Raw genomic sequence first — 16684 nt, 5'->3', positions numbered from 1 at the left:
GAAAATTAAAATTCGAAAATTTTTTCTAAAGCCTCCAGGGGACTTCGTTTTCGCACGAAAAAATTTTATGTGCCCTTATTGCATCCGGACCCACAATTTGCCAAATTTATAGAATTCTGAATATTCAAGAAATTTCGGGAATTGAGAGAATTAAAAGAATTTTAGGAACTTAGAATAATTCAGGATTTCAGAGAGGTCAAGGAATTTGGAGAATTTTGCATATTCAAGAAATTTGGGATATTCCAGAATCCAGAAATTTTTTATGATTCCAGCGTAGATAGTAATTTAAGGAATTTCAGAGAATTGAAGGAATTCAAGACTTTAAGCAATTTAGGGAATCTCTCCAATTTGCATCGTTTCAAATATAAAACTCTTAATTTTAGAGAAATAAATAAAAATATTTACTTTTTCAAATAATTAACTAAGAAGGTTATATATTAAAAGATAAACTCCTACTAAATATTAAAAAATTGTAATTTCAACAGACTTAAAACTATTAAAGTATTTTTATTGATAATAATATCAGAATTCAAGCAGGTCAAAGACTTTTTCTTTATTTCAAGTATTTCAAGTTATGAAAAATGAAAAACTTATAAACTGAAAAAAAATTTATGAAGAAAACACAGAAAGTAACGTGCCAAATATTTTCATTTCAAAAATATTAGATGTTTTGCGACCCTCTGAATACAAAAAACAGGTTTTTGCCTATGTATGAATGTATGTATGTATGTATGTATGTATGTATGCATGTATGTATGTATGTTTGTAATAATGTATGTATGTATGTATGCATGTATGTATGCATGTATGTATGCATGTATGTATGCATGTATGTATGCATGTATGTATGCATGTGTGTATGTATGTATGCCTTTATGTATGCCTGTCTGTCTATAAGCCGGATAACTTTAAAAAAATCTATTAGATTGGCGTTTGAAACATTCTTTCAATGTCGAAAACTGAAGGTCAAGTTCGTTACCCAGCCATTTTGGATACAAATTTGACAAGTAAGCGCACTTTGAAAATATTTGAGACCACTCTTCTTCAAGATTCAAAAGCACGATATGAAAAAAGGCATGAAAAGAAAAAAATTAATTTTTGATAGCCCTGCAAGATTATCATGACAACATTTCAAACTTTTTAGAAAATTATAATTTTGACGGCACAAAAAATAATGAAAAATCAAGAAATCCCATTTTGCAGTCCAAACTATGTAAGATACGGCAAAAGATGAATTGATCAAAATTGTGCATCGAGAAAATATCTACAAATTTGTTATACCCTTTTTGATAAGACGTGTATTCTTTTCTTTATTCGTAGAAAAAAGCATTAAAATAGAAAAATGAAATTTTTAGAGAAACGACACAAACTAAGAAAAAAATAAAGCGGCAAAATTTGTTAACCCCGAGAAGATCTGCAAAGTTATATATCATTTTTTATAGAATGCGCAGTTTTCATTTTAATCTTGAAAAATAAAATTGAAAATAAAAAATTAAATCTTCGGAAAAACGATGCAAGGTACTAAAACACATCATTGAAAAAAGCTGCACTTATAACATTTTAACTATAATAAAATTTTTCGCCTAAATTTTATTTACAAATTTTCAATACCAATACATATCATGAATCGTAATAATATAAATGGATTGAAATGATAGATTTTTTATGGTAGCTAAGAATAAAAATGAGTGGAAAATAAGGAGCAAATATTAAATTAAGCCTGAAAAATAAAATTTGTACATTATTCTGCAATATCTGATCAAGCAGTACCAACCCGAGATGCACAAATAAATGTAATATACATTTGATATAATAGTTTTGAAAATGTGTAGAAAATTTTAAATTTGGTCTAAATCGAGTCCGAAGTACGAGACACGTGATGATAATGTGCTCGTCAAAGCCGAAGGAGCTTTAACAAAAGGGAATTCACAACCAAAAAATTAGAGTTGTCAATGTGTTGAACATTACGAGGGTCAAAATAACAAAACGTTTCGTTGGTAAATTTTATTTTACATTAGGTATACTATGAACTCTACAAACCGTAAAAGATACAAAACAGAATCTTGTTCTCGGTCAGGTTCGAAACTTAGAAAAACGCTTAAGCATATGTAGGCTTTAACATTAATTTGGGCCAAGTAATCGAAGATTTAGCCAATTGGAATCATGTTCTTCTTCAAGGTTTACTCTTCGACGGAATTGTTCTCACATGGTGGTAAACACCCAGCATATGAAGTTCACTTTTGTCGAGTTTTACAAATTGCTTCTTTTTTGAGTCAAATACATGATTTGTTTTGCCAGACAAATCTGATAGTGGTTCCATTCTATCTTTGGACTTCCATCCAATGATGACATGAGCCCTTGCAAATAAAATTGAATCTGAATCGAATTCAGTCACCTTGTTATCAACGAGCTTCCGTAAATTCCATGATTTTTGAGTGTCTTTATATTTAAAGGTAGTGATAGGAGGCAAGCGCTCAGTTTTGGGAAATAACTTCCAATATTTAGGTATTAAACGAAATTCTGTAAGCAAAAACATTACTATTTGAATTTTATTACTAATAATTTTATGTGAATTAAAATGATTAAAAAGTACATGCATACAAAATATTTAACACACTACCACACGCTTAAAAGTATGTTTGGTAACAGGGGGAGGGGGCAATGGAAGTAACGTTACAAACAGAAATAAAATTTAGTACATTTTCTAATGATTAATTTAAAAAAAATTTGAACTTTGAGAAACTTCCGAAAGATGGCACTATAACGGTACAGTTGAATAAAATGTAATAGTTTTGAAAAGCAATTTCGTAATTCATAATTTACGCTTTTCCTCTATTCTCTCCTTTTCACATTTTTTAAAGAATTATTTTTTTCTCCGTTTTCAAGAAAAGTTTTTGAAATGCATACTCTATAATTTTTGGTTTAAAATTCACCTTATTTGGTTAAAAAATGTACTATTTGGTTGAAAATTTAATAATTTTGTTAAAACATTTTTATAGATTTGATTTTCTAAGTTGAAAAATCATCTCAGGAGATTAAAAAGTCACCTCCTCAGGTGAAATTATAACTATATAGTTGACAATTATTTGCTTGCTTTTGTTGTGTATTAATATTTTTGAACTTAAAATGTATCCTATTGGTTAAAAATTTATTATGTATTTACCAAAAGAATGAACGAAAACGGCTGATACGAGGAATAGAATTCCAGTGGCGATAATCATTTTCGATGGACTAACTCCCTTACAGCTTCATTTATTATCTTATTCAAACTTTTAAATTAATGTCTCGGTAGAGATAACGTAAGATAAACAAATTATTTTCATTAGAATGGATCGTATAATAATTTTTTTTTAATTATGTAGTGATGTAGCGCAGACATTGTTGTCGAAAATCTGATTTGTTGCGACACTTGGCAAACATGACTCTTAGTGCCCGCTGTTTTCAGTTTGTTTATCTATTAATAAAGATTACGAATGTTGTGCTCCATCAAATTCATAAATAAAAATTTCCAGGCAAGTAATCTTATTTCATGATAACATTTTTTTAAATTCTTCTCAATATTAATGATGAAAGAAAAAAATTCGACTGTAAATAATCTTTTAATATTTGCAAGTTTCCCGCGAATTTGAGAATGTTATTGTTTAAAACAAAATATAGATATTTAAAGATAAAAAAAGAAGCTTTTTACTCATTTTTAAAGGTTTTAAATAAATAAAATTTTGTTTAAAGATTTTATTAGGACTTAACTAATGTTTTTATAAACTATAAAGACTTTTCTGCCTTTTTTGCTATTATGAGAAAGAAATTGGTGCATACAATTTGTGGCACGTTCGCTACTGCAGCTTAAAACCAGGCCTCTAACAAGGAAAGTACTCCAGAAGTCCATCACAGATTTGATTCTCCCTGATATATGTTATAGCACTCGAAAAACTAAGCGACACGTATTTTTGTTTGTTTGGAAAGACATTTTAAGGGGGTGAAACAGCCCTTAAAAGATAGGGTTTTCATGTGCCGATTTGTAGTTTTGTGTATAAAAACCAAATTTATTTTGATCAAACCTACTGAAAAAGTTTCCTCGTGATGAAAGATGAGAAACGTTTCTTTTTCAAAAAAAAAATAATAATAATAAAGGGGTTAAATGTTGTTTCGCCAAAAAAATTAAAAAATAAAAATGAATGGCGGTAGCCACATCTAAAATTTTTTATTTTCTGTCTATGATAATTTATATTTTCCATACACAACAAATATTGGAAAATTAGTTTTATGTCAGAAGAAGTAAAAGAAAGTCCATCAACCGTAATTAAAAAAATTACGCGGGGGCAAACCACCCCCCAATTATGTATGGAGTTGCATAATAATTCTATAATTGAGCAAAAAAATCGGAAGAAAATACGAGGTACACAAAAAAAAGAGGATAAAGGTATTTATGTATTTTTGAGAATAAAGAGCATCGAAGAGGATAACCACCCCTACATTGTGCAATAATAGAATAACTGACAGCGAATATTGAATCTTTCGTTTCGTTCCTGTTGGAATTATTTTAAAACTTAAAATGTTATTGAATTATATATTATTATCTTTACTTAATATTTTTACAGACTGCACTAATTATTCGTTTTCAGCTATTCTATTGCTGTACATTTTATCTTCCAAAAAAGCAAGGTGATTTTGAATGTAAATTTAAAAAAAAAAACAGGAAAAACAGGAAAAATTCAATGATATAAATTCGAATTGTGACATATTAGGTTGTACGAATATTGCTATAATTCGATGATCGTGGTTTAAGAAATCATTTTGTTCAAAATACTTTTTTGATGAATATTATTATTGTTCAAATTTTGAAAAATAAATCTTCTATATACTGTTTAGAATTCAATTCGCTTTGTGCATAAAAAGTATACATTATCGTAGACAATAAAAAAATGTGTCGAGGTAGCTACCACCGTCAATCAAAAAAAAATTTTGTCGAAACACAACTTTGTTTTTCTCTCAAGCGCAGAATACATTATTTTTTTAAAAAATTCTCAAATAAATTTAGCAATTTTCAGCACATTTAAAAATATATAGGGGTGGTTTACCGCCACCTAATTTTCTTATTCATGTTTTTGATGCACTCTATTTTACTTCCATTGTTCTAAAACTATTTTCACAATTGTCTTTGTGTATGGAAAGTATATATTATCATAGACATAAAATAAAAAGTGTTTAGGGGTAGCTACCACTATTAAATACATTTTTTTTGTCAAATCACAGATTTATTTTAGTTTCAAGTGCAAAATATATTTTTTTTTAAAATTTTTTCTTCTATGAATTTAGAAACTTTCAGCACATAAAAAAATAGCAGGGGTGTATTACCCCCGCGTAAATTCTTTATTTAGGTTGAATGGGCTCTATTTTACTTCCTTCGCTATAAAACTAATTTTCCAATTTTTTGTATATGGAAAGTATCTATTATTCTAGACACAAAATAAAAAGTTTTAGGGGTGGCACCCCAATTCTTTTTATTTTTTAGCAAAACAGGTGAACATTATTTTTGTGTCAAGTGCAAAGTATATATATTTTTTATTTGTTCTTGTGAATGTGGACATTTTTAGCATAACTTTAAATATATACAGGGGTGGTTTACCTCTTTATTTTTTTTTTAGAAAATTGCAGTTTTCATCTTACATTACAAGAAAACTATTCAAGTATGTTTGATCAAAGTCAATTTTGATTGGATACACAAAACTATACAATCGACACTTGAGACTTCTATCTTTGAGGGTCATTTGGTAAGTCATTTTCGCCAGTAGGGTGGTTGATTATTATTCCTCAATAAAAAAATATTATTTAAATCAAAGATTTAAATTTGTATCCAAAAAAATTTAATTTCTAACAAAATAGTTGGGATTTCGACCAAAAAACCGAATTTAGTCAAGAAAATAACAGGAGTGAAATTAAAAAATTTTCAAGCCCAAGAGACACTAATTTTTAACTAAATAGTTGCATTTTTTCCAAATTATTTACTTTTTAAACCGAAAAGATGAATTGTAAACAACAAAATGTTGATAACGGGTTTTTTAACCAAAACAGATTTTAATTTTCAATAAAAAAATTTGAGTTCAACTAAACATGATAAATTTTTGACAAAATAGATGAACCTTTATTCAGAGCAGAATAATTTTTAAACAAACATTTGGATTTTTAAATGAGAAAGATGAAAGTTTTACCAGAAGAGATGAATTTTCAAACCAGAAAGAATAATTTTCAATAAAAGTATTGAAAATTTCCACTAAGAAAGAGTTTTAAGTTAAGATAGAATTTTTTTTAACTGAATTGTTAAATTTTCAATCCAAAAATATAAATTTATTACAAAATATTTGTATTTCAAACCTGAAAACATACATTTTCAATAAGAAAATTAATTTCTCAACAAGGTGTGGAATTTTCAAACCAGAAAGAGGAATGTTATATCAAAATGTTGACCATTAAGCCCGAAAATATAGTTTTTCATTAAAAAAGGTTATTTTCTGAAAAAATTGTAGAACTTTTGACCCAACAAGATGATTTTTCAATAAAATAATAAAACTTTCAACTATAAATATTCAAATTATCTCATTGGCTGCTATTAATTCAGTTCGCTTTTAAGTGGTTAAACGAGAAAAATGACAAAAGATTTTTATATTAGTATTAAAATCTATAATCTATCTATAATTTATCATAGTTAAGCTTCATACTAAAAAAATGTTTCTGTGGAAAAATATCAAGTTAAAACCAAATTGTTAAATTAATAATTCAAGAAAATGAATGTTCTTTAAATCTATTGAGTTTTAAATAGAAAAATATGGTTTTTCAACAAAAAAGTTAATTTTGAACTAAGTAGTGAATATGTGGACCATACATGATTTTAATTCCAAACAAAAAACCGACGAATTTAACTGAGAAAAAGAAATTTAAACAGTAGTTTAATGTTCCTACATAAAAGAGGAATTTTCCACCAAACAGTTGCAACTGTATACAGAAAAAATGGGAAACGAGAGAAATAGAAAAAATACTGTCAAGAATACGATAAATAAATAGAAAATTAAAAGTTTTCAGGATAAAGAATAATAATTTTATAAAAAATTTAATTTTAACTTACCAACATAATTTTTTTTCTAAAACTCAAGAAAAAGAGTTTTCCAAAGCACTATAATGAAATATCGCGATAGTGAAATATTTTCTTATTCACTGAAACAACAAAAAGATGATATTGTAGTACTTTTAAAGACTACGTCATCTCCACCATTAAAACGTATTTACACGTTATCGCGAATGTATTTAAAATTATAGATATAATATTATATGGGAAAAGAATTTCGGCAGTTTTAAAGTCCAGATATATTTTAATATTATATATTCACTAACAGAATTAATAAATGCCACGAAAGAGAAAAATAGTACCGGGAATGATTCTTCTTATTTCAAAAATTAAATTCTTGCATTTACTTACAAACAACGACGAATTTGACAAATATTGAACAATGGGTTTGCTGAGATTATGGAAAGGTGTACAAGAAATACCTCTCACTGTTTTATGATATCTTGCATCGCTCGTGAGTTAGATAAAAAATTCAATTGTTTAAAAAAAAGTTTTTTGGCCACGTTAATGATTTGGCCTACATAAATTTCACGAAATAGCCTTCTTTATCATATAAGCATGATTTTTTTGTAATATTGGATTAAATAAAGAAAGTGGGGGTATTAAATTCTAACGTATCTTTTCATCCGAATTTGGAAAACATGAAATTGGCTATAAAAGACCGACCCGCTTTTTATTTTATAAGATTTTTTTTTAATTCGTGCTGACATGAGCAAGGTACTCTGTACATTGTAGGGAGTCCAAATTATCTTGTGCGAAATTTTCAGAGCATTAGAGGAATTCAATAAATGCATAGAGAATGCTAGGAATTTTAGGAATTTTAAATATTCAAGGACCTCAGGGAAGTCAAGCAATTCAGGGATTTTAAGGAATTTAGGAAATCTGTGAAATGTTCAATGTTTTAAATATAAAACTCCTTGTTATAAAGAAAGAAATTAATATTTTTACTTTTATATTTATGGCTAAAAAAATTATTTCATAGTTAAAAGTGTCTTAATAAACCACAAAAATTTTGGAAAGATTCGTCATATTCTACATCTCCCAAAAAATCCCAAAATATATCCTTATTTTTGGGGTGTTACACGGGTCGCCCCCCGTAAAGGGTAAAATCGTTTTTTAATATGCAGAGATCCTGAAAATAAACGCAAGAATCGAACGAGAAAATTTGGATAACCACTATAAAATGTTCCTATTGAAATTTAAAAAGAGATTTGAAAATGTTTAAGAAGAAAGAAAAAAATGTCTTTTTTTTGTATATAAATAAAAAAGAGAAAAAAAAATAAAAATGCAAATAACGTCATGAATATAGCCAACATTAATGCATTTCCTGATCATAATAAAGACCTGACACTCTTTCCTCTATTTCCCACTTTTCCCATTTTTTTACAGAATTCTTTTTTTCCCTGACAGACTCCATTTAAAATCAGACACGACTCTACACTTAAAACGAAGAATAACACGGGACGAAGAATGTCGTTTTTACAGAATATTAGACGATATGAATTTTTCCGATTTGCAAAAAAAAAGAAATTCTAAAAGGTTATCGATATTTCAATTTTGTGCTTCGTTTGTCAATATCCGCGATTTTTTTCAAGCATGTATAATTTTAGACTTTTTTGACTTTGAATTTTTATATAATGGATACATTTATTATTTTCTTTCTGATTCATAATGCGTTCATCGTAAACATATGGTGGCGGCTTTTCTAAAATAATTAAAAAGTTAGGTTTTGAACAAAAAATTTCTTGTTCTTTTGCGATATCTTTCATAGCTTACGAGCAAAATTAAAAAATTACATTTTCAGTTGAAAAAATTCTCTAACCTCGAAAATCAGTCAGCTCGAATGAGTCTGACAAGATGCCTTTCTTCTACTATATTAAGATTTTTTAAAATATCGGAGAGAATAAAAAAGTGGAGTTTTTTCAGACATCTTTTTTGCTTTTTATAATTTGAAGAAGAAAATAAAAAAGATTTTCTGAAAACCCCTACCTTTTTTATTTTGTCGAATATTTTGTATCAAGTTGTTACTGATAGAAGAGAGACATATGATCAGTATCATGATGACTAAGCAATTTTTTAGCCTGAGAGACTTCTTTTCTTCTAAAAATTAAAGATATGAATTTTTCTCGTATACGAGAACCCTTATTAATTTCAATGTGAATTACGCAAGAAAACGATAAGAGCTATTAATATCAAAAAGAAAATAATATTTCAAATAGGTCTAAAGTTATAAAGTTCTCAAGAAAAAAATTCGGATTTCCTAACAAAGAAATTAAAGAATTCAAGCAAACGTAACTTCTTAGAATTTCAAAATTTTTGTTTGCTAATCAAAAAAATAATCGTCACCTAGTTTCCTCTAAAAAATAACATATTTCGACTCTCAGCGATTCTGTGATTTCAAGTGTAGAACCCTGTCTGATTCGAAATAAATTCGGTCCCCTGTTTTCAAGAAAAGTTGTGGAATAGTCTACTATATTTTTGGTTCAAAATTGATCTCGTTTGGTGAAAAACTCAAATATTTGGTTAAATATTTAACTAGTTTGTTAAATATTCTTTTTTCCACTTGAAGATCCTAATTTCTTGTTATAATATTATCTCTTTGGGTGAAAACTTAACTATTTTGTTGTAATAATGTTATTTTGTTGTTGCGACCAAATATTTTTAACTAAAAACATATCCGTTCCGTTTTTATTTGAAAACTGATCTTTTTAATTAAAAAATTCTCTTTTTTTATTTAAAATTTATATTTTTGGTAAATAACTTAAGCTCAATGTTTGAATATTCATGACATATTTGTCAATATAATGAAAGAAAACGGTTAAAATGAAGAATAGAGTCCCAGCGGTGATAATTATTTTGAATGCACTATGCCTGGTGCGGCGTCATTCATTATCTTATTCAGACTATTAATGTCTCGTGAAAGATAATTTTAGATAAAATCCTTGGAATTAGAATGAATCGTACAAGAATCATATATGAGAAAAATGTTGTAACATTCATATTGTATACATTATTGCATACATTATTTGCCGAAAATCCTATATGTTGTGACACTTACCACATATGACTTTCAGTGCTCGTTGTTTTTAGTTTGTTTATCTAGTAACAAAGATTGAGAATGCTCTGTTACATTAATTATGTGAATTTAAGCCTCTAAATGAGCGATTTCATTTCATGATCAAATATATTACCAAATGTTTTTGTATATTAATGATAAAAGTGAGAAATTTCCTATTGTGCATTATTTTGTTTTTAAACTTTTTCTCCGGTGAATCCGATTTTCTATCATATCCACAGATTAAGTCACGTGCGTGACGAGATGAGAATGTTATAATTTAATTTAATATGACGTTTGAAATATTTTTTGATGATATTTACCACTTTTATACTTAAACAACGGCCGCGAGCATTGGAGGTGACAACATTCACTTCTTGATTCTTTCTTAGAGCTAGCATCTGCCACTCCACAGGTTTATAGTCGCTTGCTTCCTGATGGTTGAGAAAGTTTCTTACAGTGTGACAAGTGTTTAATAAAACCGCCTTCTGAGCTGCTGTCAATAACTTACTGACTCCTAAATGTTCAAGATTTTCATTGCATCTTGCGTGCACATGGCCTATAGCCGAAATGACAATAGAATGATTAAATGCATGCTTCAAATTCCTCCATATGGTATTTACTTCATGCCTTAACTTACTATACCTATGGACCTTGGTTGTATAGGTTGTCTACAAATTTCGGTTTAGTGAACAAACAATATTAATGATGTAGACTCTTCCACTTTTTCTTTCACATCACGATGTCAGGTCTATTGGCTTGGGTGTAATGATCCGCCTGGATAGTAACATCCCAATATAAGATATATAATAATGTGTTTGGATGGATTCGTTGGTATCTCTACATATTTTGCACTGGAAAACGAAGTCTTGATGTAACACGTGTTTGCGATAATTTCTGGTGCTGACAACCTTGGCCTGAATCGTCAAGACGAATCCTTCCGTGTTTGGATATAGGACACCCTTCCTCAGTCAAATATTGGATGCCTCACCATCTGCTTTATATTGATCTATCGTTTTTGGGTGCTCGCCATGGATGGCTTTCTTTCTCTATTATATTTCTAATTCCTCTATGCTTTTTGCCCTGCTATTAAAAGAGTCTCGAAACTGTATAACTTGTGACATACATAGTTTTTTAACATCTACAACGGCCCTGGCCCCTATATGTCGTGATATAACTACACTTTCAATCGCTGAATTAATGTGGTGTTGATTGCCCTGATTTTGCGTACCAAGTTAAGATAACTCTTCAGAATCAATCTGGGCCATGTATAGAAGGAATTCGTTAGGCTTTTCTTAACTATCGTATGCTGGATACCCTTAGGTTCAAGAATATCCAATATGACTCGCCCTTAGCCATTGCCTCAAAGTCATTTTCGAACTCGTTCTCTAACTCTGCAGTCCCTAATTCCCCTCTTGTTAAATGCACTGTTCTGCATGTATCCAGTCCGAACTCCATGTGGATATCAATAGAAAATTGTTTGGTGACATCGATTAATTGCTGCAGTTTCTTGGCTAAACTAGCGTACAGCTTCAGGTCATCAATATATAGAAGATAGGTCACTTGATGACCATCCTCATTATCATGTATTTTGAACCCCTAAGATAAGCTATTTAGTGTTTAGCTGAATGAGTTCAACGCCAAACAGAACCCTAGTACACTGAAGGAGTCTTCTTGAAAAATATCCGTCGTAATGCGCATTGATCTAGTTACTCTCAATTGTCCATGATCAAACTACTGGATTCTTGTAACCCAAAGCATCCTCGTACAAACTAAGAAGTCAATACTGTGTGGGCAGATTTCGTAAATTTTTTAGACTGCAAGCAAATAGTCATGCGACACGGCAGGACACATCTGCTTGTGGTTAATATATGCGATGTGCAAGTTCCTTTGATGTTTACGTGCTTGAATCATAGAAACAGCGTTTATGGTGACTAAATCATTAATGTCTCGTGTGTTTTTACAACATCCTTTTTGTTCTTCTGCAAGGATGACATGCTCTTCGCAATAACAATAGACCTTATCTCAAATGCATAAAGCCTAGCATGAGATCTGGGTGTTCGATGATCTTCCAAAAAGAACTTGCTAACGTAAGCTGTATTTTCGTGCGATACTTGTGACGCAAGTTGTGCACAATGTCGAATAGTATCATTTAAAGTGTTTCAAAAGGAGTCTTTTACTTCTCTGCTTCACCACAAACTAGAGCATACCTCACTATAATAAATAATTTTCTGATTCCTATTTTCATACTCACCTACAACAATTTGGGAGATACCAATTCAAGATCTCTGGGATGCTGCCTTGCTCTTGCATTAATAATCAGACTGACAACTTGACTGCCATATGATTCACTATCTACTCCTGACCATAATTCAAATCCGTTCTTTAACTTCCCATTGTCGCGACTGAAAATACGATTTCTGGACAATTTTTCAACGATTGAGGTTTTATTTCAAAAGATTAATTTTAAGTGTTCAAGATGTCAGAACACCTTTAAAAAAATGCGATAGATTGTAAGACATTTTTTTCTATTTTTAGGGGATAGCATTTTTTGTAAAAACTGAATTTATTTTAAAAGATGTTTAGAAGTATTAAAATGATTTGTGCTATTATGAGAAAAAATACATGTATAAAACTAGGGTAATTTTTCTACAGTACAAAAACAGGCCTCTATATTATTTTTGCTATTAATGCGGTTGGATCCTCGACAAAAACAGATTATTTTTCAAGCCTCAGATTACATTTTCTAGCAAACAAATTTCAACCATATTTTTAAATTTTTACGCCAAAGAGACGAATTTGATGTAAAAAAGTTGAAATTGAAACCCGAAATGATTAATTTTAAAGGCAAACGTTACGTTTCAATTTAACAGATAATTTTTTTTTACTGGATTATTTATTTTTCCAGCCAAAAATATGAATTTTCAATTAAAAAGTTAGTTTTTATGCAGAAATATTTGAATTTTCTTATGGTGTATATTTAAAAACAAACAGTTTTAATTTGAAATAAAGAACAGGTAAACTCAACAAAAAAACCGAAGTTTTAACAAAATAATTAAATCTTTATTCTAAACAGATTAATTTAAAAACAAATAGTTGCATTTTGAACAAAAGAGATGAAATTTCTATCAAATTATATGAATTGTTGAACAAAAAAGTCGCTTTTTTTAACGTACGTGTTAAATATTCTATCCGTAAAAGATATTTCAGTCAGGAAAGAATAAAAAATGTAACTAAAATGATAAATTTCCAATCCAAAAATTCTGCAAAAAGTTGAATTAAAATAAAAAGAAACAAATTGAATAAAATGTCAGTGAATCTAGATAAAGTTTCTGGAAATAAGAAATATTCGATAAAATCCATAAGAATTTTGGCTAAATATAAAAAAAGTTCAAGCGAAATGAAACCAAGTCTAAGCTATGTAAAAACTGTATCGAATTCATTATATTTTGAATGAATTCAGAAAATTCTAGGCTTAAAATTTTGTTTAATAGTTAAAAATAGTTCAAGATGATTTAATAGGAATTCCAGGCTTAATTTTCAACTAAATTGTAAACATTTTAAGCAAAAAAGATGAATTATTTACCAAACCGTTTTTTTATACCAAAAACACGAGTTTTAAACGAAATAATAAACTTTTTTATTGAAGGAAGTTCGCATTCAAGTGCAAAAAGGAGACAAGTGGGAAAAGAGGAAAATAAGGGAAATTATGTGATGAGCACGATAAATGTATAAGAATTTGGATAATTTGTAGACTAATAAATTTAAAACATTTTGTTTAGAAAACTGAAAATTTGCTTAGAGAATAATGGTGGTATTTCATTGTATATAAATAAATATAATATGTATTGCATTACAATATTTTTTATATTATAATGAGTTTAAGAAAGCTGTAAGGGTGAGTTCGAATAATGCGCATGCATGTAGCAATAATTATGAATTGAATCAGCACATTTTTACTAAATGCCAGTGACTAGATTCTGGCTATATCAATCAGAATTCAACTAATGATTGATCAGTTATATTTTAATAATTCAGATTTCGAAAGAATTAGAGTTTTCCTAGCATGTCCCGGAAAGCCCCGAACATTTGATTTCCAAACAAAAATGGTTTCAAAAACTCCATTAAATGACCTTTCTAAAGCATTATAATAAAATTCCTGACGATTAGAAGAAAATACAAAGCAAAATATATTAATTTGAAGAAGTTTAATGTAAATGAGAAACATAGCTACCATGAAAGTTTGATCAAACATAGCAATAATGTAAAAATTTCTTAATTACGGAAAGAACAAGAAGACGATATTATGAAACATTTAAATAGACTACGTTACCTTAAACCAATAAAACGTACTTACACGTTATCGCAAGTGTACTTAAAATCATAGATTTGATATTATGTACGAAAAGAATGTCGGGATGTAAAATACTTCTCATTTAGCTTCTGGAAAATAACTAATTGGAATTTATAAGAAAAAAAACTTTATTCTTTGGACTTTTCCTAGACTATTTAAATAGTTTCATTTTTTGTAATAATTAAAAAAATAGCGTTTTTTCTCATAAATTCCAGACTTGATATTATCATATTCTATATTTAACAACATAAATAATAAAAGCCGCTAAAGAGAGAAATAGTCCCGGAAGTGATTCTTATTTTCTGTTATAGATAATAATTATATAGAGTTTCATTTTTGAAAAATTGACTTCTTGCATTTTTTTACAAAGATAGATTTTAAAAATATTGAACAACAGGTTTGCTGACAATGAAAGTTCTACCAGAACTATCTTTTAGTCGTTTATGATATTTTGCAGCATTCATGAAAGAATGAAAAAATTTAATTCTTTAACCCATTGATGCCTGAATAAAAACAAATTACAGCGAGTTTGAGCTCTTTGATTTTGATGAAGTCGCTGTAAATTTTTCTCAGGCCACATCTTTCTATATGGATTATGGGGTGCTTGACACGATTTAACCACTGAGGAAAGTTAAAAAATTCTTTTTAATATTTTTTGGCAATTTTAAGTGATAAATACATTTTTCAGTGATATTTCTTTAGAAAATTGTCGATTTTGTGCGAAAAAAATGGCGGAAATACTTAATAAAAAATAAAACAAAAGATTTTTGACAATCATCTACTCTACCTTTACGTAACGAGAATCAGAAAACATTTTATATAATGGCAAAAGGCGATACAGAAACGAATCGAACATTGATAGAATTAAATAACAGATTTGTAAAGTATGCATCTTGATAGAATGTTTGACCCAAGAAATCTTGTGGTCAAGCTACATCCGCAAAAATGAAAATTTTTTGAAAGTATGTCCACGATATTGGTTCCCCCCTTTTGGATTTCGCGAATCTGATTGCGAATTCGCAGAAAGCGACCCCGGGAAGCCTTGTATACAGATTTTCATACAAAAATGGGAATTTTCCAAAAAAATAATCCGCCATCTTGGTTCCGCCATTTTTAATTTTGTCAATCTGATAGCAAATTCGTGATCACCAACCCAAAAAACTATTATACATCCATTTTTAGGAATACTTCAATTCGGAAAGAGTAAAAAAGTAAACTGAAGTAACAGCTATTAATTTGCATGAAAAATAATTCATAAGTGTTGCAATTTTTTCCAGCCTGATATTGGAAAAAGAACCCTCATATTTTACTAGAATGAGTCCCAATAACACGTTTTGTGATATTCTTAGCATAAAGAAGCCGTTTTTTTCGCACAGCTGTTAGACTGGTAAATTGTTGTTAGAACCATAATACACTGAATATCTAATCTGAATTCAATTATTTGTAACGTTTTGATTAAAATTCTGATTAGAAATGTTGTCTTGTTTTGGGTTTACATTTTTTGAAATTGAATGAATTTTTACCATTTTCTCTAAAATAATCACGGTATGGTTGATATGCATTGAGAGATAAAATATTTCTACTAGAGTTGGAGTTAATTTGACTTAAAATTATTATCAAGACGGCTATGCGTGATTCAAAGTATTCATAAGCATACCGAATTTATTTTCACGAAAATAAAATTACGAATTCATGATTAAAGTATTTAGGGATTAGGTTTTAACATTGCCAAGCTCAAAATGCCAGAAGTTTTCGTCACTAAATTTTATTCTACATTGTACTTTGACCTATATATAAGCTCTAAACCCTAACGGCAGGAAATGTCATTTTAAGGAAACCAACATAGAAAAAACAGTAGTTAATTTTTATAGCGGGCATTTTTTAAGTAGATGAAGTTTAATTTTTTCTCTGTAAAATAAAACAAGATTCAATAAAGTTGATATGGTAACCGAGTTCTATCTTGTGACTAAATTTTAATACGTGAACATAATTATTTTGCTGGTAAATCTGCAATCGCTGTAAAGATTACCTTTTACTTTTTATGTAAAGCGGTTTGCACCTAACAGTTTATATCTGCTAAAGATAAAAATTTTACAACCAAAAAACTTGTAGTTCAGCTTAGTTAGTTTCAATTGAGATAATATAAAATATTTAA

This window comes from Belonocnema kinseyi, chromosome 2 (genome assembly GCF_010883055.1).
Source record: "Belonocnema kinseyi isolate 2016_QV_RU_SX_M_011 chromosome 2, B_treatae_v1, whole genome shotgun sequence".
Taxonomy (NCBI): Eukaryota; Metazoa; Arthropoda; class Insecta; order Hymenoptera; family Cynipidae; genus Belonocnema; species Belonocnema kinseyi.
Note: the sequence above shows the minus strand (reverse complement) of the source record.